A 27,256-nucleotide genomic window follows, 5' to 3' on the forward strand; every position below is an offset into this window, starting at 1 on the left:
TCAACCAACACTCTTAGAGCACTGCTATACAGACAAATCTCAACATCTGTGCAGACAGTATTTTTAATTGAACTAGATTCTATGAAGGTTTGGAAAGTTGTATTTCATCTTTGTTTAGCTGCAAGATGAATTTATTATTTATTTGACCCAAGTTCAACATAAGAAATAATAGGTAGATAGATATTGATTAGGTCAAATGATACCTAATTGTAATTTTATAGGTCAAAATGGTTGTGTATCAGCAATTACATGTGTTTTGACCTAAAACTTCAAATCCATATCCTCTAAGAGCACTTTAGGTATTAGAAATGGCAGTAACATTTGCAATGGATGCATTTTTACAGAAAACTAAGACTTTATATCAAAATAATTAGGTAATCCCCCCCCTTTTTTTTGTGGAAACCAGAATTTCAACTAAAGATGAGACAAGCAAACACTCATATGAGTTCTATAACCAAATATAAAAGACAACAGCAGCAACAACAAAAATCTATTGAAATGTTTTTTTCTTTTTTACAGTATTTGCTGGCTATATAAATGGACTATGTGGCAAATATATATAAACATACATACCTGTTAATTATTATTCACCTGAAAATCAAGGACAGTGAACACCTTTTTTCTATATATCAGATTAGTTACAAACATGAATATATTTTAAACAGCATTTAACAATAACAAAAAAAACAATTTTATAGGAACTGTTTGCAATGGGTAAAGCTCTATGATGATAGCAAATGAGTAAGGTTTGAGGCCACAAGCCACAAAGAGTTTTGAAACATTCAGAACTGGCTCAGCTTGTTAGCACAGTTATCTCTCTGTAACCATGCCAAGTCCCACAAAGTGCCTCTCTTCCCAGCTACCATCTGTTCCCATACCACCATCCCTACTCTCACCTTATCCCCATTGGAGAATACCTACTTCTGCCCCTCCCTGTTATGTCATTCCACTGTAACTATTATCTGTTTGGTGGAGGAGCAGATGGAGAAACAGAAGTGTTTATTGGTAAACCTACATTCTTCAGATTGTTGCTCTATTTGCTCTCCTCAAAACCTAAGTTAAAAAAAAGTAACATTAAAAGTCATCTTAGATTTTTTTTTCTTTTCCTTCTAAAATTTGTGAGCATTGATAAGGTCTTTCTTGAAAAGATGGCTTGTCAGAATGAAAGTTATGTGCACTCAGGTTTTTATTTTTTAAATTTTTTTTGAGATTTTATTTATTCATGAGAGACACAGAGAGTTAGAGATATAGGCAGGGGGAGAAGCAGGCTCCCTGGAAGGAGCTAGATGTGGGACTCAATCCCAGGATCCTGAGCCAAAGGCAGATGCTCAATCACTGAGCCACCAAGGTGCCACTATTCAGGTTTCTAAAAATGGAACTTTGACTTCTCTAGCTAGGAGTACAAAAGTAGCAAAATCCTACGAGGAAGGACTGAATTGAACTACTTTGAACAAAGGATAGCAAAGGAGATAACGTGTTGACAAAAGGTGAGGTCCATCTGGGAAGAAGAAAAATGCCTTACCTAACAAATGTGGTTGGACAATAAATATAGGTGTAATTTTTTACACCCAGTGTTTCTACTGCAAATAATCTCAAAACATACACTCCCCTTCCAACCACAAAAGGAAAATATTCCTGAGAACTTACTAAATTACTGCTGTGATTTCACATGACTGTTGAGAGACTATTTTCAGTTCTAATTTGTCCTTGCCAATCTTTTAAGTGGCCTATAATTCTCAACAATGAGTATTTTGCATATAACAAATCTGTTGCATTCTGACATCTATAAAAGATAATCGGTTGGTGAGCAAGATGAAAAATGATGTTGCAGAAATATGAAAAGTCTAGCTTGGGATAAAAATAAAGCTACAACAATGAGTAAGAATATACCTTCACCAGGGCAGTTTCTCTTTAGAGCTCTACTTCCACTTTTGCATCACTGCTATTCCTCAAGAAAAAAAAAAAAAAAAGAAACAAACAAACAAAAACTAGAAGGGGGCGGGGCAAGATGGTAGAGGAGTAAGGTCCTAAACTCTCCTGCCCCACCAACTTACATAGATAACTTTAAAATCATCCTGAACATCTACGAATTCAACCTTGGATTTAAAGAGAGAACAGCTGGAATGCTAGAGAGAGAAGGTTTTTCCTTCTAACAAGGTAGGAAGGCAGAAAAAAATAAAATAAAAAAGGAATCAAGAGAGGGAGGGTCCCCGCGAGGAGCCATAGGCTAAGACCCGCAGCTAAAGCCTCCGGGACGGGAAAGCCCAGCCCCTGAGAAACAGGAACTTTAAAAATCTGTACCGGATTCTTCCCGAGCAGAAAAGTGCTTGGCAGGGAAATCAGGCAGGATCACAGGAGGGGCAGTGAAGCCTCCAGGTTCCCGGGGTCGCTAACAGAGGAAGTGCACCCCGGGGAGGGGGAGCACGCCACACACGGCAGCCAAGCGCGGTAAAGGGCTGGAGCACGCACCCGACAGGGCCTTGAGAGAAGCTCAGGTGGCAGCTCTGGGCGGAGGGGGCTGAGCAGCCCCAGGAGCACGATTCAAACAGCACAGGTCCCAGATCCCAGGGCACTGGGGAAAATAGCCCAGGATCCTACACTCCCCCCCAGTACAGGCAGAGGCGGGAAGGGCACAGGACACCAGGGACTCTCCTGCCCCCGGTTTCCCCCAAGCTGTGCAAATCAGCAGCCCCCACCCCCGCAGCATCCAGGCCAGTGGACTGGGAGACTGTGGTAGTTACTGTGGGAGCTGACTCCAGAGCTGGAGAGCTGGCCTCCGCCTCCGTTGTTGTTCCTCCTTGCATCACCCTGTGCTCGAGACAGAGCGGGGGGGCCCCCTGGGAACAGGGGCCTCACAGGACAAACGGCTCCAATTGAGCCCTGCAAACACCTGAGAATCAGCACAGCAGGCCTCTCCCCCAGAAAATCAGGTGGAAGGACAGGGGAAGAGCAAGTTCTTGGCCAAGCAGTGCTAGACAGCTCCAGGGGAAGGTGAGGGATTTACAGTATAGGACCAGAGGGTACCCCTCCTTTTTGTTTTTCTCCTTTTTCCATTACAACTCCTTTTTACATCAGATTATAAATTTCCAATTTTTTTTCTCTTTTCCCACCTTAACTACAATATTTTAACACCTCTTCACTTTTACATTTCTTCCTTTTTGACTTTCATATTTCTACAATTACAGGTCTTACACATATTTTCCACTTCTAGATTCCCTTCAACATACTCAACTTAATTTTGGGTGATATACAAGATATTTTTGTTTTGTTTTGTTTTTTGTTTTCTCTGCCTAATTTTATCCTATAATGGTGGAAGTTAATACCTTCTAAACATGACCAGCATGCACCCAGAACCAAGTGGTATACCATGTTGGTTCATTCAATGAGATTATATTCTCTCTTCATTCCCACTCTTCTGCCCTCTTTTATCTCATTTAAATTTTGATGGTAAATGTTGGGGCTCTCTACAAGTATTGCTAGTTTATATAAATTTGGGTCTGAGCATCTTCTAACATACAGAACTTAATATACTCAGCCACAAGAGGATCACCCTCTAGAAGCCGCAGGTAGACTACATTCTCCCTCCACTATAACTTCGTCACCACTACCATCTCCCAAACCCCTCCTTTTTTCTTCTCTTTCTTTTTTCCTCTTTACTTTTTTTTTTTTTTCGCTTTTTTTTTCTTCCTCTTTGGGATTCCTGGCCTTTTATTTTTTACTAATTTGTTTAAAATTTATTTTTGACTTTATTGGTCCTTTTGTTTTATTTCATTCTGATCTTTGTTTGCAATTTCTGGTCTCTGACCTCTTTGGAATCATCTAGGGTGGAATTTACTTAAGTTATAATTGTTATTCTTGACTCAGCCCACTCGTACAGCCACTTTGCACTGAGCAAAATGATTAGAAGGAAGAACTCACAACAAAAGAAAGAATCAGAAACAGTACTCTCTGCCACAGAGTTACAAAATTTGGATTACAATTTGATGTCAGAAAGCCAATTCAGAAGTACAATTATAAAGCTACTGGTGGCTCTGGAAAAAAACATAAAGGATTCTAGAGAATTCATGACTGCAGAATTTAGATCAAATCAGGCCGAAATTAAAAATAAATTAAATTAGATGCAATCCAAACCTGAGGTCCTAACGACAAGGGTTAGTGAGGAGGAAGAAAGAGTGAGCGATATAGAAGAAAAATTGATAGCAAGGAAGGAAGCTGAGGAAAAAAGAGAAACAGAATTAAAAGACCATGAGGAAAGGTTAAGGAAAATAAATGATTGCCTCAGAAGGAAGAATCTATGTATAATTGGGGTTCCAGAGAGTGCCAAGAGGGACAGAGAGCCAGAAAGCATATTTGAACAAATCATAACTGAGAACTTCCCTAATTTGGGGAGGGAAACAGGCATTCAGATCCAGGAGATAGAGAGGTCTCCCCAAAATCAATAAAAACCTTTCAACACCTAGACATTTAGGAGTGAAACTTGCAAATTCCAAAGATAAAGAGAAAATCATTAAAGCAGTGAGAGACAAGAAATTCTTAATTTATATGGGGAGAAATATTAGATTAACAGCAGACCTCTCCACAGAGACCTGGCAGGCCAGAAAGGGCTGGCAGGATATATTCAGGGTACTAAATGAGAAGAACATGCAACCAAGAATACTTTATCCAGCAGGGCTCTCAATCAGAATAGAAGGAGAGATAAAGAGCTTCCAAGAGAGGCAGAAACTGAAAGAATATGAAAGCACTAAACCTACTCTGCAAGAAATATTAAGGAGCATCCTGTAAAAGAAAGAGGAAGCCCAAAGAAATAATCCACAAAAACAGGAACTGGAGAAAGAACAGCAAATAAAACCTACACCAAGCAGTAAAAACGACTTAATAAAGATTCGAGCAGAACTCAATGAAATAGAGACCAGAAGAACAACAGATGAACAAAACCAGGAGTTGGCTCTTTCAAAGAGTTAATAAGATAGATAAACCATTAGCCAGCCTTATTAAAAAGAAAGAAAAGACTCAAATTAATAAAATCATGTATGAAAGAGGAGAGATCACAACCAATACCAAGGAAATAGAAATGATTTTAAAAGCATATTATGAGAAGTTATATGCCAATAAATCAGGCATTCTAGAAGAAATGGACACATTTCTGGAAAACCACAAATTACCAAAACTGGAACAGGAAGGAATAGAAAACCTGAACAGGCCATTAACCAGGGAGGAAATTGAAGCAGTCATCAAAAAACTCCCAAGACACAAAAGTCCAGGGCCAGATGGCCTCCCAGGATAATTCTATCAAACGTTTAAAGAAGAAATAATACCTATTCTGCTAGAGCTGTTCCAAAGGATATAAAGGAACAGAATACTTCCAAACTCGTTTTATGAGGACAGCAACACCTTAGTTCCAAAATCAGACAAAGACTACACCAAAAAGGAGAATTATAGACCAACATCCCTGATGAACACAGAGGCAAAATTTCTCAACAACATACTAGCCAATAGGACCCAACAGTGCATTAAGAGGATTACTCACTATGACCAAGTGGGATTTATCCTCATGATGCAAGGCTGGTTCAATATGTGTTAAAAAAAAATCAAGTGATAGATCATATCAACAAGAAAAAAAAAAGAACCATATGATCCTCTCCATAGAGAAAGCATTTGACAAAATACAGCATCCATTCTTGATCAAAACTCAGAGTGTAAGGATAGAGAGAACATTCCTCAGCATCTTAAAAGCAATCTATGAAAGCCCACAGCAAATATCATCATCAATGACAAACACTGGGAGCCTTTCCCATAAGATCAGGAACACCACAGGATGTCTACTCTCATCACCGCTATTCAATAAAGTATTAGAAGTAGTAGCCTCAGCAACCAAACAAAAAGAAAAAAAAAAGGCATTCAAATTGGCCAAGAAGAAGTCAAACTCTCCCTCTTCGCAGATGACATGATACTGTACATAGAAAACCCTAAAGCCTCCACCCCAAGATTGCTAGAACTCACACAGCAATTTGGCAGTGTGGCAGGATACAAAATCAATGCCCAGAAATCAGTGGCATTTCTATACACTAATAATGAGACTGAAGAAAGAGAAATTAAGGAGTCAATCCCATTTACAATTGCACATAAGATACCTAGGAATAAACCTAACCAAAGTGGTAAAGGATCTATACCCTAAAAACTATAGAACCCTTCTGACAGAAATGGAGGAAGACACAAAGAGATGGAAAAATATTCCATGCTCATGGATTGGCAGAATTAATATTGTGAAAATGTCAATGTTACCCAGGGCAATTTACACATTCAATGCAATCCCTATCAAAATACCATGGACTTTCTTCACAGAGTTGGTAACAAATCATCTTAAGATTTGTGTGGATTCAGAAAAGACCCCGAATAGGCTGGGGAATATTGAAAAAGAAAACCAGAGCTGGGGGCATCACAATGCCAGATTTCAGCTTGTACTACAAAGCTGTGGTCATCAAGACAGTGTGGTACTGGCACAAAAACAGACACATGGGTCAATGGGACAGAATAGAGAACCCAGGAATGGGCCCTCAACTCTATGGTCAACTAATATTCGACAAGGCAGGAAAGACCATCCATTGTAAAAAGGACAGTCTCTTCAATAAATGGTGCTGGGAAAATTGGGCAGCCTCGTGGAGAAGTATAAAACCAGACCATTCTATTACACCATACACAAAGATAAACTCAAAATGGATGAAAGATCTAAATGTGAAACAAGAATCTATCAAAATCCTAGAGGAGAACACATGTAACATCCTTTTTGAACTTGGCCACAGCAACTTCTTGAAGGATACATCTATGAAGGCAAGGGAAAGAAAAGCAAAAATGAACTATTGGTACTTCATCAAGATAAAAAGCTTCTGCACAGCAAAAGAAACAGTCAACAAAACTAAAAGACAACCTACAGAATGGGAGAAGATATTTGCAAATGACCTATCAGATGAAGGACTAGTATCCAAGGTCTATAAAAAACTTATGAAACTCAACACTCAGGAAACAAACAATCCAATCATGAAATGGGCGAAAGACATGAACAGAAATTTCACCAAAGAAGACATACACATGGCCAAGAAGCACATGAGAAAATGCTCCGCATCCCTGGCCATCAAGGAAATACAAATCAAAACCACAAGGAGATACCACCTCACACCAGGGAGAATGGTGAAAATTAACAAGGCAGGAAACCACAAATGTTGGAGAGGATGTGGAGAAAGGGGAACCCTCTTGCACTGTTGGTGGGAATGTGAACTGGTACAGCCATTCTGGAAAACTGTGTAGAGGTTCCTCAAAGAGTTAAAAATAGACCTGCCCTACAACCCAGCAATTGCACTGCTGGGGATTTACCCCAAGGATACAGATGGAGTGAAATGCCGGGACACCTGCACCCCAATGTTTATAGCAGCATTTTCCACAATAGCCAAACTGTGGAAGGAGCCTCAGTTTCCATAGACAGATGAGTGGATAAAGAAGATGTGAGATATATATATATTGTATATATATATATATATATATACATATATATAATGGAATATTACTCAGCCATTAGAAACAACAAATACCTACCATTGCTTCAAAGTGGATAGAACTGGTGGGTATTATGCTGAATGAAGTATGTCAATCAGAGAAGGACAACCATCATATGGTTTCATTCATACAGGGATTATAAAAAATAGTGAAAGGGATCATAGGGGAAAGGAGAGAAAATGAGTGGGAAAAATCGGAGAGTGTGACAGAACATGAGAGACTCTTAACTCTGGGAAATGAACAAAGGGTAGTGGAATGGTAGCTGGGCAGGGGGGTGGGGTGCCTGGGTGACAGGCACTGAGGGGTGCACTTGACAGGATGAGCGCTGGTTCTTATATTATATGTTGGCAAATCGAATTGTAATAAAAAATATATAAAGAAATCATGGATGCTCTTGTATACGGAATAAATAAGACACTTTTTAAGTAAGTTTATTTCATTTAATTTTTGTAACACCCTCAAAGAGCAAATGTGATAATTACAGTTATTTTATAGGAGGAAACAGATGTTGGGAGAAGTTATAAACATGTCTAACATGACACAAGTAGTCACTTCCAGAGTAAGGACTCAAAGTTAGTTCCTATGATTCTAAATCTTATAGTATCCCTTACTCACCTACCTACCCACCAAATACTGCTTTAATCTTTAATAACCCAAATTTTACAAAAACCAGGATTCATATTATTCAGTATCACACAATGTATGTTTCTTATTTTTTTTAATGAAAAAGGTAAAAAAATAGGATCTTGATTCTTGGGCTATATAAACAAGTTAAAACCAATATCAGGCCTCCTTAGTAATGCAGCTAATGTTTTAAGCAAAACCCAAACCAAAGGTTCTAAATATGCCTTTTCTTGAAAAACCTACAAGATAGAGAATCAGGATCATTATTTATTTTCACATGCCCTGAATCAGACTGATAACTATCATTAATTTTTTGCCACCCTGTCCACTCATGTTTTACAATTTTATCTACTCTTACCTAGGCTTCACAATGTTAATTCTCATGGCATTTTTGGGGATGCCTGGGTGGCTCAGTGGTTGAGCTTCTGCCTTTGACTCAAGGCATGATCCTGGGGTCCCGGGTCAAGTTCTGCACTGGGTTCCCTGCATGGAGCCTGATTCTCCTTCTGCCTGTGTCTCTGCCTCTCTCTGTGTGTCTGTCATGAATAAACAGTCTTTAAAAAAATGGCATATTTGATGCTCAATGGGATATTTTTTACACAGTAGAAGAGGGAATAAGGAAGGGAATGACATATTATTTCATGTCGGATTAATAATGCTTAAGGATTTTAGAACTAAAATGTATCATTCCATGGAAGGGTACAATCCCAGGACATTATTTTAGTAACGTTGAAATGGTTGCAGATTTTCTTTTCTTGCCTTGTCATCAAATATGGAGGTTGACTGATAATCCTTTAGGCCAATTGCTCTAAGTGTTTATGGATCTCTGGTTTGTTAGGTTTTCTTTCTCAGTGAAATCTATGTTTTATACTAGAAGAGTATTGATATCCGTATACACAAGGGGAAATATTCAGAATTTCACATTTGATTAGATCCAAACTAACACGGTTTATGAAGTGACAAGCTTCACATTCAAGCCGTTAGGTAACAGCGTACAAATATTAGATGACACTACTTATTTACAAAATGTTAGATTGCAAAGTAGCTCTCTGTGTTATGCAAAGAGTCAGAAGAAAAACAGAAAATTGGATTTCTATAAAGTCTGGTGTTGAGTTAGGGGAATGGTACACAGGAGTGGAATTCATATGTTTTGAGTGTACAGCATGGCAGTGGCTGGGGAGTGGGATATAGGAGTCAGGAGAGAAAAATCATTTGTTAGATGGTAATTCCAACCCTAAGGACACATCTAAAAGTCATACTTTAACAGCAATATGACCCAGGGCTATCCAACATCTTAATTTCTTGCTCACAAAGGAATTTCAATTTAGTCTACCAAAGGATTCACCTCCTTTATCTATCTCTTACCCATACCAGCCTAGAACCATGTCCCCGATTCTATAATGGAAAATAAAGAAGAAATACAATTGTTACACGGTTGTTTGTTTTGTTTTGAGGTACACATATATACCATAAGGTAAGAAAAATGACCATCGAGATAATTCCTTTTACATAAAACAGAATATTACCCATACTTTCATCTCACCTTGTGCAACTAAAAAAAATAAAAACATTACTTTCCACATGGAGCTAGGGGGAGGTCAGTATCTTGTTTAATTAAGTAGATACATTCTATTTGTCCAAATAAAGCAAAATAGGATTAAAATAAGATAATATTTAGTAATATATAAGATTGTAGATTCACTCTACGTTGATCTGCTTTCTGTATAATTTTAATCCCTCTTTCATGAGCCTCTTTTAACAAAACAGTATTTCAGTTTGTCAAAGATAAAGTGCACTGTATATTGATTTCACTGTCTTGTCCATTTGCTTTACCAACAGGGACAGAACAAAATTTTAAGATTAGAGTGCTTCATAACAAGTCCAGCCCAAAGTAGATCCTGACCTCATCAGAGTTTAATGAGACATTCAATCTAAGAAATATATTAAATGACATTTTGGGATCATGCTTAATGAAGCAGGTATCTACAGAAGCTCTAGATTGCAACAGTGTTCTTATAATCTGTGAAGAATAGGGCAGGAGAATGTCATCAATCATTTGGGACAAATTGGCACTCTGTGGAATAGAAAATGTTGAACCTCAGTAACTCCTGGTCTCAATCATGGCCCTGAACTGGTTTCTTGTTATGTCAGTATCATAAAATAGTTTGCACATGTCCATGTTAATTCCATAAATCAGCATCTCATCAGTGTCATAACCACATAACAACAGACAGTGTTTGTGAAATCCCAGAATGAACGAAACTCAGGACAAATACAATGTTAGAAAAGTAAAGTAGAAAATAGTTAGATTTTCCTATATAAAAAAGGAAAGTGTGGCATGTCTAAAAAATACTAAGAATTAAACTAGTGAAGAACAGACTTCTGTTCAAATCATATTGAAAGGATGATAAATGTACATACAGATAGGATGTAGTTAGCCTATAATAACAATTCTTTTAATATTTTGTTTATTTATTCATGAGAGACACAGAGAGATAGAGAGGCAGAGACACAGGCAGAGGGAGAAGCAGGCTCCATGCAGGGAGCCCGACTTCGGACTTGATCCTGGGTCTCCAGGAGCAGGCCCTGGGCTGAAGCCTGTGCTAAACCGCTGAGCCACCTGGGTTGCCCATAATAACAGTTCTGATGGACCTATAAACTCAATTGGTATCTATGATTCCAAATCAAGTTATTTTACTAAAAGTTAAATAAGTTGAAAGTACATTACTATTTGCAAATACAAATATTCTAAATCACAGGTATAATTCTTGATAAGATTTGTGACAATTATAAGCACACATCTAGAATTAAACAGAAAATGGAGGAGGGGCTACAGAATTAAACAGAAAATGGAAGATGGCTGAAGAGTAGGGTCCCCAAGTCACCTGTCCCCACCAAATTATCTAGATAACCTTCAAATCATCCTGAAAATCTACGAATTCGGCCTGAGATTTAAAGAGAGAACAGCTGGAATGCAACAGTGAGAAGAGTTCGCGCTTCTATCAAGGTAGGAAGACGGGGAAAAAAGAAATAAAGAAACAAAAGGCATCCAAGGGGGAGGGGCCCCGCGAGGAGCCGGGCTGAGGCCAGGGCAAGTGTCCCCAGGACAGAAGAGCACCATCCCGGAGAAGCAGGAGATTCACCAAACTTCCCGGGCGGAAAGGGGCTCGCAGGGAGTTAGAGCAGGACCCAGGAGGGCGGGGATGCCCTCAGGCTCCCTGGGACACTAACAGACACCTGCGACCCAGGGAGAGTGCGCCATACCCCGCGGCCGAGCTCCCTAAAAGACTGCAGCGTGCTCGGCTGGACCCGGAGCAGCTCAGAGGGGCTCCAGCGGTGGCTCCGCGTGGAGGGGGCTGCGCGGCTGGGAGCAGCTGGGAGGCGGCTCCGGGAGAGGAAGAGGCTCCGTGCGGAGGGGGCTTCGGGGCTCCAGGGGCAGCTTGGAGGGGCTTGGCCAGCGGCTCCAGAAGGGGCTACGCCACCGGGAGCAGGAATCCAACAGTGCAGGCCCAGGAGCACAGGGCGCCGGGACACAGCCCAGGATCCGGCCTCCCCCCGGGACAGGCAGAGGCCAGGAGGGCTCAGGACAGCAAGGACGCTCCTGCCCCGAGCTGAGCAGAGCAGCGGCCCCGCCCCGGAGCCTCCAGGCCCCGCAGAAGGAGAGCTCCGGAGTTCCTGCGGGGGCTGAATCCAGGGCTCTAGAGTTGGCCGCCGCCACAGGTGTTGTTCCTCCTGGGGCCTCACAGGGTAAACAACCCCCACTGAGCCCTGCACCAGGCAGGGGGCAGAGCAGCTCCCCCAAGCGCTAACACCTGAAAATCAGCACAACAGGCCCCTCCCCCAGAAGACCAGCTGGAAGGACAAGTTCCAGGGGAAGTCAAGGGACTTAAAGTACACAGAATCAAAAGATACTCCCCGTGGATTTTTTTTAATTTTCGATTTCTGATTGCTTCCCCCACCCTTTTTTTTCACCTTTCTTTGTTTTTCTTTGTCTTTTTCTTCTCTTTTTGTTCTTTTTCTTCCATTTCTCTTTTTTCTTTTTCTCTTTTCTGTCTTTCTTTCTCTCCTCTCTTTCTCTCCTTTTCCCAATACAACTTGTTTTTGGCCACTCTGCACTGAGCAATGGAATATTACTCAGCCATTAGAAATGACAAATACCCACCATTTGCTTCAACGTGGATGGAACTAGAGGGTATTATGCTGAGTGAAGTAAGTCAATCGGAGAAGGACAAACATTGTATGTTCTCATTCATTTGGGGAATATAAATAATAGTGAAAGGGAATATAAGGGAAGGGAGAAGAAATGTGTGGGAAATATCAGAAAGGGAGACAGAACATAAAGACTCATAACTCTGGGAAACGAACTAGGGGTGGTGGAAGGGCAGGAGGGCAGGGGGTGGGGGTGAATGGGTGATGGGCACTGAGGGGGCCCTTGACGGGATGAGCACTGGGTGTTATTCTGTATGTTGGTATATTCAACACCAATAAAAAATAAATTTATTACTAATAAAAATTTTAAAAAAACAGAAAATGGTGCAACATTTACAGCGAATACATGTTATATAAAGAATTCATATTAAAGAGCAAAACACTTGACCTAAATCAGTAAATGGCAAAAGCAAAAAGGAAATGGTAAAATTAATTTAAAACATGGGAAAATATTATCTTTCATTCATTGTCGCAGGTATTTATAAGAAAAGAGATTACCACTGTATAATTATTGGCACAATTTTTTTTAAAATCTTTTTCATGATAGTCACACACACAGAGAGAGAGGGGCAGAGACATGGGCAGAGGGAGAAGCAGGCACCATGCACCGGGAGCCTGACGTGGGATTTGATCCCGGGTCTCCAGGATTGTGCCCTGGGCCAAAGGCAGGTGCTAAACCGCTGCGCCACCCAGGGATCCCTGGCACAATTTTTTTAAAGTCTCATTTTTATTTTTACATTTTGTTGAATTTGTGTGCTCATTTCTTTTCATGACCAGCTGTCTCAATCCCTCTTTGGAAGTAGAAGTAACATAAACAAGTAGAGTAAAACTACTGTTTTTGAGGTTATGGTGAAACTGATATATGATTGTGTACATTTATACAATCCTCCTGGAAAATACTTTTCTAAAAAATTCAAGAGTAGAGAAATATTTTCAAGTCTTGGCACATCTCATAGAAATAAAACAAGGAATCATATATATAGTTAAAGAGAGAAATTATAAAATTATTTTAAATAGGGGGGATCCCTGGGTGGCTCAGCGGTTTGGCGCCTGCCTTTGGCCCGGGGAGCGATCCTGGAGTCCCGGGATCAAGTCCCACGTCGGGCTCCCGGCATGGAGCCTACTTCTCCTTCCTCCTGTGTCTCTGCCTCTCTCTCTCTCTCTCTATGTCTATCATAAATAAATAAATAAATCTTTAAAACATTATTTTAAATAGGGAAAGATTAGAGGTCTTTATGTCCTATAGTACAATACAGAATTGATAAAGTTTGGCACATCAATTGGAGTCAAGATTACACATTAAATACAAATAATTATGAAGAAAATGTAGCAACACTGGAAGAATATCATGCTTTAAAAATACCAAGTGTCATAAACTCACATAAAGAATATATGATTCTATAAACATTGCGCATAGACAAAACTGAGGCCAAAAAACCCCCTCAAAAACAGAGACAAAAAAGTACTGATCAAGTCTTAGATTCTTGATAGAAGAGATAATGAAAAACAACCTTTTGTTTCTTTTTTTTTTTTTTAAGATTTTATCTGTTTATTCATGAGCGACACAGAGAGAGAGAGAGAGGCAGAGACAGGCAGAGGGAGAAGCAGGCTCCATGCAGGAAGCCTGATGTGTGACTCGATCCCGGGACTGCAGGATCACACCCTGAGCCGAAGGCAGGCCCTAAACCACTGAGCCACCCAGGGATCTCCCTTTTGTTTTTTTAATGTTCAAAAATAAATACAATAAAATTCAAATAATGCGAAGGCTTATATAATAATCCACTTAATTCTGAACAAACAGAATGAGCATCCTACTCCAAAAAGACACTTTTTGTAAGAATATTTTTTATAATATTTTATTATCTTTAAACACTCAGAAATTCTACATTCCTCCCAAACTATATTTGCCACAGAAAGCAGGCTATGTTTCACATTACATTTATATAAAATTGTGTAAAAGATCCCCTTTTGGCAAAAGTAGTTAACAGATAAAAGCAAACGTTATCTAATAGTAGCTAATGCATTAATTAGCTACTAAAATAGTAGCTTATTCAAACTAGTATGAAAACACACTGACACCCATTAAGGCAAATTAAATTCTATATTGAAGTGAAATTTATTCTTACAACCTAAATCACAGAACTGGTTGAGTCCTTGAGAGTTAATCTGCCTTCAAGAAAGTGAATATATAATCAACAAAGATAAATGGGTTTCTATTCTCTTCTTGAGTTCAAGTAAGTTTTTTTTTTAAACAGGGACCATATCTTATTTACTATCATATTCTTATCACCTATTATAGTGTTGGCCACAAAGTAAGTTCTGAATGGATGGACAGAGGGATATAAAGAATATTCCTAGAGAAAGACATCAGAAATTTTTCATTTCTATGATGATTAACCCTGGTGGCAAAGTTCTTCCTTTTACAAATTAAAAAAAGAATTTCAGTAGGAAAATCACCAGTGCATATAGTTTTTTCTACTAAATATATGGGTAATGGATAATAAGCACAACTTACTGAAAGTATTATCTTTGTGTAGCACCTTGAAGTTTAATTAATCAAGTACAAGGCAGAAGGTAAGACAAATCTTACTATTTTAGTTTGATGCATGAAAAAAAACAATAGGGGTCAAATTCTGGTTCTTCTACTTCCAAGATTTCTAACTTTGAGCATGTTAACCTCTCAGTTTTATCACCTATATAATGGAATGATAATGATTCTTACTGTCACAAGGTTGTTGTAAGGATTAAATTCATGTAAAATACTTAGAACATATAAATGTGAGATAAAACCATTATCACTGTTGCCACTCTTGTTATTATTATTGTTGTCACAAACTTCCCATAGACAATCCTAAAAGATGCCCATCTGTGCCTGCTGTAAGAGCAGCTTTCAACCTAACTTGGTTTTATGTTTATAATGTTAAAATATTTCTTTTTTAAAAGATTTTATTTATTTATTCACGACACACACACACACACACACACACACACACACACACAGGCAGAGACACAGGCAAAGGGAGAAGCAGGCTCCATGCAGGAAGCCCGACGTGGGACTCAATCCCAGGTCTCCAGGATCACGCCCTGGGCCGAAGGCAGGCGCTAAACCACTGAGCCACCCAGGGATCCCTGTTAAAATATTTCAACTGATCTCTGTAGATGGTTATATGGTATCTATACTATATGATTGATAACATTTTTTACTATATTGATTTTTTTATAAGTGCTATATGCAGATATCCAGTTCAGCTATCATTTTCGTCAGAAACACCAATAAAACATCTGCTGGTATGATGATTGGTGAGGAGCAGTGACAAAATTCAATAAATTGACATTAAGTTTGATTTATTGCCCAAGCGATTGGCAGCGGCAAATACCAAGAGGAAATGAGGAGATAACTGGATGTCACTATGAGATACTGAGACCTGAATGAGGGAGATGCCAAAATCCAGAGCATGTTTAGAAAACACAGTCAAGGTAATTCCTGAGACATAGAAACAAAGTCAAAGCCCATAAAAATAACTCTGCCAAGTGATAGTCTGGCTAAGGATGCTTTTAATGTGTGTGCCTGACCCCAACAGCATCTTGAAAGCAGCCCCTGACCCTTGATAAGTATGACTATCTTGATTTTTTTGTCAAACATGCTACTTTAAAGTCACTATTTTTTTAAAAAAAAATGTTTTAGCATAATCTCAGAAGAGTTTAAAATAGGTCAAACAAAAAAATTAATGTTTATTGCTCTGCATCACATGAGATATGACTAAGACATATAGATACTATAAATTGACCATTTGAATATGTGCATTATACATGTCTCTATACATTTTTATGCATGTTCCAAGTTTTTTAACGTGCCCAGTTGAAAAAGATTTTATGACATAGTATTCAATTTCCTTATTAAACTCCACAATGAGTATGAAACAGTGTTTTAGGATTCTATGACAAGTATATTCACAATCACTCCAATATTTAAATAGTTGGTCTTTTTATAATGTGTCATTTCCAGAAGTAGTCCAAAAGAGGAAGAGTTGAAGAGTGCCGATAAAAAAGGCATATACTTATATTATCCTGATTCAGCTCTTTTAAAGTTAGGTAACCTTTAAAAAGTACTTAAGTCATGAAAGGAAGTATAAGATACCATATATTCAGATTTCTTCATGGCTAAAGAAAGTTTCAAATAATTCAGTTCCATAGAAATCAGACTAAAATCCAAAGCATTAAGTTGCTACTAATATCACCATGGTTTAAGGAAGTCCTTTCTCAACTTCCATTCATATTTGGTTCAAATTAGGCCTTAAAACAACAGCAGTTGGTATGCAAAGGCACCAGCTTCAGTCCTGAGAAGACTAATATTTCCCAAAAACTAGAACATTCTGGGAGAGAAAAGGAAAAGGAAAAACAAAAAACAAAACAAAACAAAAAAACAGAGATTGCCTCAATAAAGGGACAAGGAGCATGATGTGAAAGAATAAGTGTCCCTAGAGCAAGCTTTCCATAAATGTTTGCTTGGCCGACTGGAATGCAGAATTACACTGTCACTGGCAAATATTAGTATACATTATAAATGCACATCTTTATATATAGACACATATGTGTAAGTATATATACATATATTCTATGTATATATGGAATAAAAGCAATTTTAATTATATATCATGATAAGGCAAGTTATTTTTACCAGCCCTAATTATCTGTTTTTATACTAAGTGGTTTTATATGTGTTAGTTAGGCATAAATATGTGTATACACACACACACACACACACACACGCACACACAGACAACAACTCTGTTTGGGTGATTGTTAGATGATGGGTGGTTGATATTGTAAGAGGAGAATGCAAAAATAGGAAAAGGGAAAAATTCAGTGAGCACTATCTTCCTGCTAAAACATGCTGATGGCTAGCCTTTTCTTCCCACCTGTTAACCACCCTGCCTCCACCTTCCTAAGACATCTTATTTTCTGTTTCTTAATTCTCCTTTCTACATGTATTTCCCTTCACTTTTAATAAAAATGACCACAGCTCACATGTCAACCTAATATATTTGAAATATAAAGTATATCTCCCATTTTCCTTTCTTAGCAGAATACAATGTTGTCAAAGTGTGAGGGGGATTTGAGAGCTGTCAGGAATGGAGATATCAAGTGAATGTGTTGAGAAATCACTATCTTTATGATAAAGGAGAGCAACATTGCTTAAACTATATAGGTAAAGTTCAATATATTTGTTTAAACCCATCAAGTGCTTATTTGTCTATACTTATCACTGCACTAATAGATAAAAATGTGGTATCTGGTACAGACTGCTTGAAACACTTAATCATTTTCATGAAATAAAAGTAGGGAAGAAACAATATACTTAGGACATTGTTGATGATTCTATAAACTTGTAAATGACATTTTATATAAAGATAAACATTTATTGATTATAAATGTATATACCTTAAATACAAATTCAAATGCATTTATGCTTATATATATATGGATATACATATTCAAATTAAATAAATTCTAGTTTCATAACCTCTGTAACTTTTTTTATAGGAAAGACTGCTGCAACCAATTACAATACTGGATATTTCTAGCTTAAAAGAGATATTATAATATTATATTCCTTATATATATACATAATATACATCTATATATACTTTTTCTTTTCTCCCCTCCCCCACTGATTTGACCAGCATGTTTAAGATAAAACATGGTATTCTTAGGTTTCTTATACATCTCTCTAGAGTCATCCAGTGAGATTTTTCATTAAACATGAGATGACCTTCTCCACATTCATGACATATGCATCTTTTATTCTCATTGTCTTTTGAAAGAAACAAATGATATTCAGCTGATTACCATGAATCTGACAGTCTCTGCCTGAGTCCTATAAAGCTCTGTAAATGATGCAAACATATCTGGCTTGCTTCAGAATACTGAACAGTCATTTGTTTCCTATTTATTTTTATGCAACTAGAAATACACAAGGCTTAGGCAACACACACAAACAAAATAATAATTAAAATAAATGGTTTTGAAAGAACAACCTAGTCAAATAGCACTAGCAAATATCTTAGTCCTTGACAGCCGACTTGGTTGTGGTCAAGATAAAAAAATGATCTAAATGTTTCAAACTTAGACTAGAGAAAAGGTGAAGTCTACTGACCATTCACTGGAAGGTAATAATTCTGTAATCTGTATATATAAACATCACCCTCCCCTGCCCCTGGTAAACAAAAGAATGGAAACAAATGTCATAATAATAAGTGAAGCACCCTAGCTCTTGAATCCACACCTCTGCAGGAGGCTGTAGCCAGAACCCTGCTGGAACCTTCGCAAACAGTATGACAATGATGTCACTGTTTGGAGCCCTCAGGGCAGGATTCATCAAATTGAATATGCAATGGAAGCTGTCAAACAAGGTTTAGCCACAGTTGGTCTGAAATAAAAAACCATGCAGTGTTGGTTGCATTGAAGAGAGCACAGTCAGAGCTTGCAGCTCATCAGAAGAAAATTCTCCATGTTGATAACCATATTGGTATCTCAATTGCAGGACTTCCTGCTGATGTTTTGTAATTTCATGTGCCAGGAGTGTTTTGATTCCATTTATATTTGACAGACCTCTTCCTGTGTCTCGTCTTGTATCTTTAATTGGAAGCAAGACCCAGATACCAACACAACAATATGGCTGGAGACCATATGGTGTTGGATTGCTTATTGCTGGTTATGATGACATGGGCTCTCACATTTTCCAAACCTGTCCATCTGTCAACTATTTTGACTGTAGAGCCATGTCCATTGGAGCCCGTTCTCCATCAGCTCGTACATACATGGAGAGACATATGTCTGAGTTTATGGAGTGCAATTTGAATGAACTGGTTAAACATGGTCTGCGTGCCTTACGAGAGACACTTGCTGCAGAACAGGACCTACCTACAAAAAAATGTTTCCATTGGAATTGTTGGTAAAGACTTGGAGTTTATGATTTATGATGATGATGATATATCTCCATTCCTGAAAGGTCTTGAAGAAAGACCACAGAGAAAGGTACAGCCTGCTCAACCTGCTGATGAACCTGCAGAAAATGCTGATGAACTAATGGAGCATTAAGTCACAAACCAGTCTATATGTGTATTATCGAATATGTAAGAATGCAGGGAGACCTTAGTGATGACAATAATCTATACTTTGGACCAAAAGACACAGAGTGGTCTTATGGTATGTTTTAGGAATCAGTCCAGATGTGTTTTTCCCAAGCAACTTGTCTGAACCATATAATGGTGTGCATTTTTTCTTTCAGAGGGTCTATATAATCATTTTCTAGAAAGTATAGTTACATTTTCTAGAAAGTACTGATGTTTTTATATGAAGAACATAGTGTCTTTGTGGTTTTAAAGACAACTGTGAAATAAAATTGTTTCACCTGCCAAAAAAAAAAATATGTGAAGGACCTTAAATACCTTTTAAATATAGATATAGCTCATTTTCTACTACAGAATTCTTTTTTAAAAAATAGGCTATTTTTATATATTGAATCAATTATTAGATACCCATAAAAAGTTTATAAGAATAACTTATGCTATAACCTTATATCACATGAATAACCATCCAAATGTTTCTCCTTTTTGGGCAGCCTAGGTGGCTCAGTGGTTTAGCGCTCCCTTCAGCCCAGGGCATGATCCTGGAGATCCAGGATCGAGTCCTATGTCAGGCTCCCTACATGGAGCCTGCTTCTCCCTCTGCCTGTGTCTCTGCCTCTCTCTCTCTCTCTCTCCTCTCTGTGTATTCTCATGAATAAATAAATAAAATCTTTTTAAAAAGCCTTAAAAAAAAACAAATGTTTCTCCTTTTTATGTACCTAGATTACTCTAATTAAGCATAGTCTTAAAATGAAGAATATATACAAATTGAAGCCTGTACATTAGGTGGGTATTAGGAAGTTTGAGAAAAATACATAAAGATAAAATAATGTGTAATTGGAGAAGGAAAATTAAATGGAAGGTAAACACGTTATTTCTTGTGTTGTTGCTGCCTGTTTTATTAACCATGCCCACATGCTCCCTGTATGCCTTCTCACATGCCAGAAGAAAAATGCTTGCTATCTAATTCATAAGTGTGTAGTGAGAACAAATTATATTCCTCATGCAATGTGTTCTGAGTTACATGTTTATACACATATAGACATTAACATAAATTAGAGTATACTTTATAGCCATCATCTGCAATGAATATCCCCCAAATTTCTCTAATACTGATATAATCCATCAATCTACTTCATAATTAAATAATGAAAATAATGGAGTTATTCATTATAATCAATGGAATGAGTTAAGTATTTTATTAAAAATATTTTTCATTTGCGTTTTCTGAATGAAATCACATGTACATCAGATTTTAAAACATATTCTCAACATATAAATCTCCTTTAAATAATTATACAACTCACTTTCTGTGTTTTAATCTTGAAAGTTGTTGGTAAAGGAATAGTGAATATTTTTCCTCTTACTGTAACAAACTTTCAGTATCAGCTCAAATTGAAGCATTTCAAGCTATTTCTTTCTTGGTATCTCTACTACTTCTTTATTAACATTTGATGACAAATCTCTCATTGTTAGTCTTGTGAATTTCACACCACTAGAATCATATTTTCTTTCAACAAATTTCTGTTAGTATCTGATGATATCCTAATGTCACAATCTTCTGTTATATCCCGCTTAGCTTTGAAACCGATAAGAAGGCAGTAACATAGAACTGAATGAAATAAGATAAAATACAATGCTGAAAATCCCCTTTTTATTGTTTTTTTCTTCATGCATTGCAATATAACTAAACTACACCCCCACACCCATGTGTGTGCATATTTTTCTGTGTATGATTATAAGCTACCAAGCTTTGCTATGCTATGCAACTATTACCATGTGTTTCATTTGACTAATGGTTTAAGATGTGTTATATTCTTTCATATTTGTATTCCATAGTTTTTAATTACATGTAATCAAATCTTGCCAGGATTGCTTTATTTTAATTCGAAAAACAATGGCATCATATCAAATAATTGTGCTTTATTTATGCATTCATTTATTCATTTGTTATTTTTACTTTCTATAATTGACTATCTAGATACTGATTTAAACTCTTCTGCTTATATATTTTTATAAGATTTTATTTATTTATTTGGGAGAGAGAGTGAATGAAAGAGAGCACAAGCAGCAGGAGAGGGAGAAGCAGACTCTCTGCTAAGCAGGGAGACTGACACAGGGCTTGATCCCAGGGTCCTGGGATCATGACCTGAGCCAAAGGCAGATACTTAAACAACTGAGCCACCCAGGCACCATAGCTCTTCTGCTTACAAATATACAGTCACACTTATCACTGTCTCATGGATGACTCGTGATTTTTTTCCTTTAACAATAGATTGTATTAGCTTTCCTTCTATTTCATTAATATGCAGAACATAATATATCAACACATTAATTTGCAAAATGGTAGGCTGGTGTGAGTGATCTTAGGGTTTGAACTACTTTCTATTTATCAGCAATCTATTTGCTTTTAATCATTTCCCATTTTACCAATGAGACTAGTCAGTGGCAATTTCCAAAACACACCTCAAGGGACTATACTGCACTTAACTTATACTTGACTAGTAAAATAGAAATTAATTCTGATACCCATAATTTCTGAAAAGTATGTTAAGATGTTACATATGTTTTAACTATTTCCCACAGTATAACATTTGCCTTTTAATTGTTTTTATACTTTTTTTTGTAAATTACAGATTTTACTAATTGATATATAACTAGTAAACTTTACCTGTAGTTTTTCCCTAAGCTTTCATGTGTAGCAAGCCCTACCCTAAGATTAGACAAGAGTCATCTACAGTTTTGTTCTCTTTCATTTATTTTTCATTGTTTTAAAGATTTTATTTATTTATTCATGAGAGACACAGAGAGAGAGAGAGGCAGAGACACAGGCAGAGGGAGAAGCAGGCTCTATGCAGGGAGCCGGACGTGGGACTCAATGCTGGGTCTCCAGGATCACACCCTGGGCCGAAGACAGGTGCTAAATCACTGAGCCACCCAGGGATCCCCCATTCTCTTTCTTTTATTGATTTATTTTATTAACTTTTGCTTTTCTAATCTATATTGATTAATTTGTTTTAGCATATGGTGTGAGGCTGGAACCTAATCACCCTCATCCAAATATTTTAACCAATTATCACAGAACTATCAATATTAAGTAATCCACTCTTGAAGAAGGTAGTTTGAGTTTGGGAAATGATTTTGATGGATCTAAAGTAAGAATGGACTTTTAAAATCTGAATATGGACTCCTTCTCTTGCTAACATAATTAATATATTCCTGTATAGTGTTAAGCTATAAAATGGCTCATTTATTCTTTTTAATATCTTATTTATTTATTCATGATAGACAGACAGAGAGGAGAAAAAGAGGCAGAGGCCACCTAGGCATCCCAAAAATGGCTCATTTAATCACGTTTAATTGAGTTTATAATTTTATACTTAATTCAGCTTAAACTCTATAACAATACTATTTATATTCTCTTCCCTCCTCTCTCATCATGGTATTTGAAATTAAGTTATTCCAGAAGGCAGAACCACTAAAACAAATTTGACAATTTGAAAATAGTTCTAGGATGTAAAGATGAGAATGAGAAGTCTGATTAAGAATGGAATTCCAGGGCACCTGGGTGGTTCAGTGGTTGAGTGTCTGCCTTTGGCTCATGGCATGATCCCGGGGTCCTGGGATCAAGTCCCACGTTGGGTTCCACATGGGGAGCCTGCTTCTCTCTCTACCTGTCTCTGCCTCTCTCTCTGTGTCTCTCATGAATAAATAAATGAAATCTTAAAAAAAAAATGTTATCCCTGTCAGGGAGAGAAGGGGAAAGACAAATTTAAGAATAATATGCAGAGAGAAGCACTAGCACGAAGTTGATATACAAAACAAATGCAAAAGCTAACAGTCATATGACCTCTGGTGCTAGACCTGACTCTGCCACAAACTGTGTAGTTTGGGGAATATTAGATATCTGAACTTCATCTATGCCATCCATGAAATGGGAACAAAAGCACCTATGTCCTCACAAACAAAGTCTGACAACGTATGTAAAACATACACTGAAAGCCAGAAAAAAACCCAGATATGTGTTTATTATAATAAAGTATTACACGAATATAAATTATTATGACCATAAAAACTTATTTATACCATGAGTTAGAACTCATTATACATGGGATTTAAATTTTCCACCTGGCTTGATATCCTAATTCCAGCAGAGAAAACACACTGACTAGGCATTTTCTTGGGTCAGATAATAACTTGTGAGGACGTTAAAATAAAATAAATGAACGTAACGTTTAAGTAAATGCATCATAGCATACCCATTCCATTAAACTTATCTCTATAAACTGCACCAGAAAATGAAATCTCGAGCACAAGGAGGCAGCCAAGTAGAATGCAATCAATGTCCTTCTTAAATACCAGTGGGGAGACAATTTAACCTTAATACAAGTACAATGAAAGGCCTCAAATTTTTGACAATGCAAAAGTACCTTTAATTCACTTTAAAAAAATAAGAAACAAGTCAATAATTTAAAAGGGCTTGATAAACAACTCCATAATGAAGGTAACCAAATGTAGCATTAGCATACCAAAATATGGAAAGTAAGAATGTTAAACAAACAAAAAAGAAAGGTGCCAAAGTAAAGATTAACTGAAATGTATAAATGTGTTATAGATATGTTATAATTTAGGGAATTGATAACTTTATTCAGAGCGCTGGTCTACAATTATGGATGCCTGGTGTCTACTTTAAATTTCATGATGTTCTGTTAGTGAATCTTTGATAACTCTCTTTACTTCTCTAGGCCTTACTTTTCTCAACTGTGAAATAAGGAGATTAAATTAGATCAATTGTTCCCAGGTGTTAGAATTCCAAAAGGATGTCAAAATAATAATAATAATAAAATAATAATAATAATAATATAAAATAAGGGGTAACTTTCTAAACTGCCAAGATGGGCCATTATTTTATTTTATTTTTTTAAAGATTTTATTTATTTATTCATAGACACAGAGAGAGAGAGGCAGAGACACAGGCAGAGGGAGAAGCAGGCTCCATGCAGGGAGCCCGATGCGGGACTCGATCCCAGGTCTCGAGGATCACACCCCAAGCTGCAGGTGGCGCCAAACCTCTGTGACACGAGGGCTGCCCTGGGCCTTTATTTTAAAAGGAAAACTATGATTTTTCTTCATCACTCTCATAAAAGTAGGATATTTTACTATGAAAAACAATGGAAAGGAAATAATCTCAGAATAAAGGAGCATTTCTTTATACCAAATACATGTAGCTTAATTTTCTGAATGTGCCTGTGTGTGTTCAAATTATCATTTAAATACAGACTGGTGAAAATGCTACAGATTGATGCTAGTCCATGAACCAGTATTTTAGAACCAATGGAGCCTAAGAGCACCACTTCTAGCACTTAAATTTTATGGAACAACTTTGTTCTTGCACACTTTTTAGGTTATAATATTGGTATATATTATATACATGTACGTATGCATATAATACAAACATGTATTGTTGGGTGGTAGACATGGGGATGGAAAGGACTTTCACTTAAAAATAAAAATAATTATTATTATCTTTCATTGTACCAAGGTGGAATCTGGGAAACATAATTTTTATGTGTGGCCATGTTTGTATTTTATATTTTCATTCCATCCTTTTATGATGTTTAGAGTAATCTTGTATTCACTTTTTTAGCACTGATTTGGAGGGGAACACAGCTCATACTACTATCCAGTAGTTTTTCTTTCCTCTTCCTTAAACACCTACGATTTAATTAAAAATTGACATTATGAAAAGGGAAAGTTGAGAAGCCACAAGTATAAAAAGTGTTCTGTTTGTGTTACACTTCAGATCATATAAACAAGAATAGTAATGAATAAATAGGTTTCTAAAGGGCTATTCTCTACACTTAGTAAGGAAGTACTATGCTATTACAAATAGGAAGAAGTACACTCTAAGGAAAACATACATCTTTTATTTAAATTTTTATTTTATTGTGGTAAGAACACTTAACATAAATTCTATTCTCTACATAAAATGTTTAAGTATATAATACCTTATTTTTGACTATATATACAATGTTGTACAGATCTCTAGAATTTATTCATCTTGCTTAACTAAAACTTTATGCCCATTTATTAATAACTCTTCATTTCTCCCCAGCTAAGCAACCACCATTCCATATTTAACTATACAAATTTGAATATTTTAGATGTCTCAAATAAGTAGAATCATGCACTATCTATCTTTCTGTGACTGGTAGTTTAGCTGTCCCACTTTGGGGTATTTATCTACAATTACTGAAATCACGACTGGGGAGAGAGAACATGGAGGTGAAGAAGGAGGACTTAGAATCATTTCATCATATGGAACAACTAGATAATTATCAAATCATCCTAAATTCCCCAGAAATTGACCTGAAGACTGAAAGAACAACTCCACAACTAAAGGAAGAGAAGAGGCTACATGGAAAAAGGTAGAAAGTACAGAGACTTGGTTTAGGGGGGAAATGGATCTTGGCTGCTATGGAGAGGAGGGAGCTGTGATCATGAAGAAGGGTATGTGAGAGAGAGGAACACAAATGGGAACACAGAAGATGAAATTTTCACCAAAACTATTGGTTGGAAAATGAAAGAGGCAGAACTTCCTGAGTTCTTGCAACAGGCAGGGCTTAAAGCATGGATTTACAGGTCAGCCAGCATGGTTGGGATAGAGCCTGGAGGGCAGTGCTCTGCTCCTAGAGAGAAGGTAGGCAAAAAACCCAGGGGAAGACAGTTGGAAATAGCAATCTGCAGAATGCCTGGGGCAGAGAGTGGGAAGATTTTTAGCTCTTCTCAGAATGCATCCCTGAGAGTCAGCTTTCATGGAGATACCTCTCTAGAAACAAAGGAACTAATTGGTGCCATTTCACTCCCCAACCCTTCAACAGAAACACAGAGGCACCTGCAGGAAGCAGTGTCCACACTAGCTGCCTAACACTCTAACACCAAGCCACATACCCTGGAGCTCTGGTGGAACTGCCCTTCTCAGTCAAGCTTGCCTGAGTCCAACAGTGGTGGGCCACTCCCCAAGAAGACGAGCCCAAATACCTTCCTACACTACATCTCTTGACAACAGAGTTCTGCAGGGCCTCAATTCTCATGGAAGTGGTGTCAGGTCTCGTTTTGGAAGCAGACCAGGGGGATCCCTGGATGGCACAGTGATTTAGTGCCTGCCTTTGGTCCAGGGCGCGATCTGGAGACCCGGGATCGAATCCCACGTCGGGCTCCTGGTGCATGGAGCCTGCTTCTCCCTCTGCCTATGTCTCTGCCTCTCTCTTTCTCTGTGTGTGACTATCATAAAAAAAAAAAAAAAAGAAGCAGACCAGGGTACGCCTAGTTAAAATTCACCATATTGAGGCCAGGGACCAAACTACTAACAATCAGCAAGAAGAGCCTCTGCAAACAACTGGCCTAAAGGCTAGAACAGCCAAGACACAGCAGCAGAGCACATGCAGCACACAACAGAGATACTCCCTGAAGCACCAGGCCCTGGGCACTACATGGTCTCTTCATAAAAATAAGGAGGAGACATAACTAGCTTTTCTAATACAGAGAACAAGGCAGAGATTTAGACAAAGTGCCAAGACAGAGGAATTAATCCCAAAGGAAAGAACAATATAAAGCATGACAAGAGATCTAAGGGAACAGATAAAAGTAACATGCCTAATAGAGAATTTAAAATAGTGATCATAAGGATACTCATTGAGCTTGAGAAAAGAAGAGAAAACGTCAGTACCACATCTGTATAACAG

The 27,256-nt window shown here is 37.6% G+C and overlaps 1 protein-coding gene and 1 pseudogene across 7 annotated transcripts in view; one reads left to right on the forward strand and one right to left on the reverse strand.

Annotated features, from left to right (window-relative positions):
• Nucleotides 1-27,256, reverse strand: part of DIAPH2 (diaphanous related formin 2) — a 1,054,304-nt gene that overhangs the window by 403,092 nt on the left and 623,956 nt on the right. The gene's annotated exons all lie outside the window — the stretch shown is intronic.
• Nucleotides 15,820-19,524, forward strand: LOC140627806 (proteasome subunit alpha type-1 pseudogene; annotated as a pseudogene).

This window comes from Canis lupus, chromosome X, assembly GCF_048164855.1.
Source record: "Canis lupus baileyi chromosome X, mCanLup2.hap1, whole genome shotgun sequence".
NCBI lineage: Eukaryota > Metazoa > Chordata > Mammalia > Carnivora > Canidae > Canis > Canis lupus.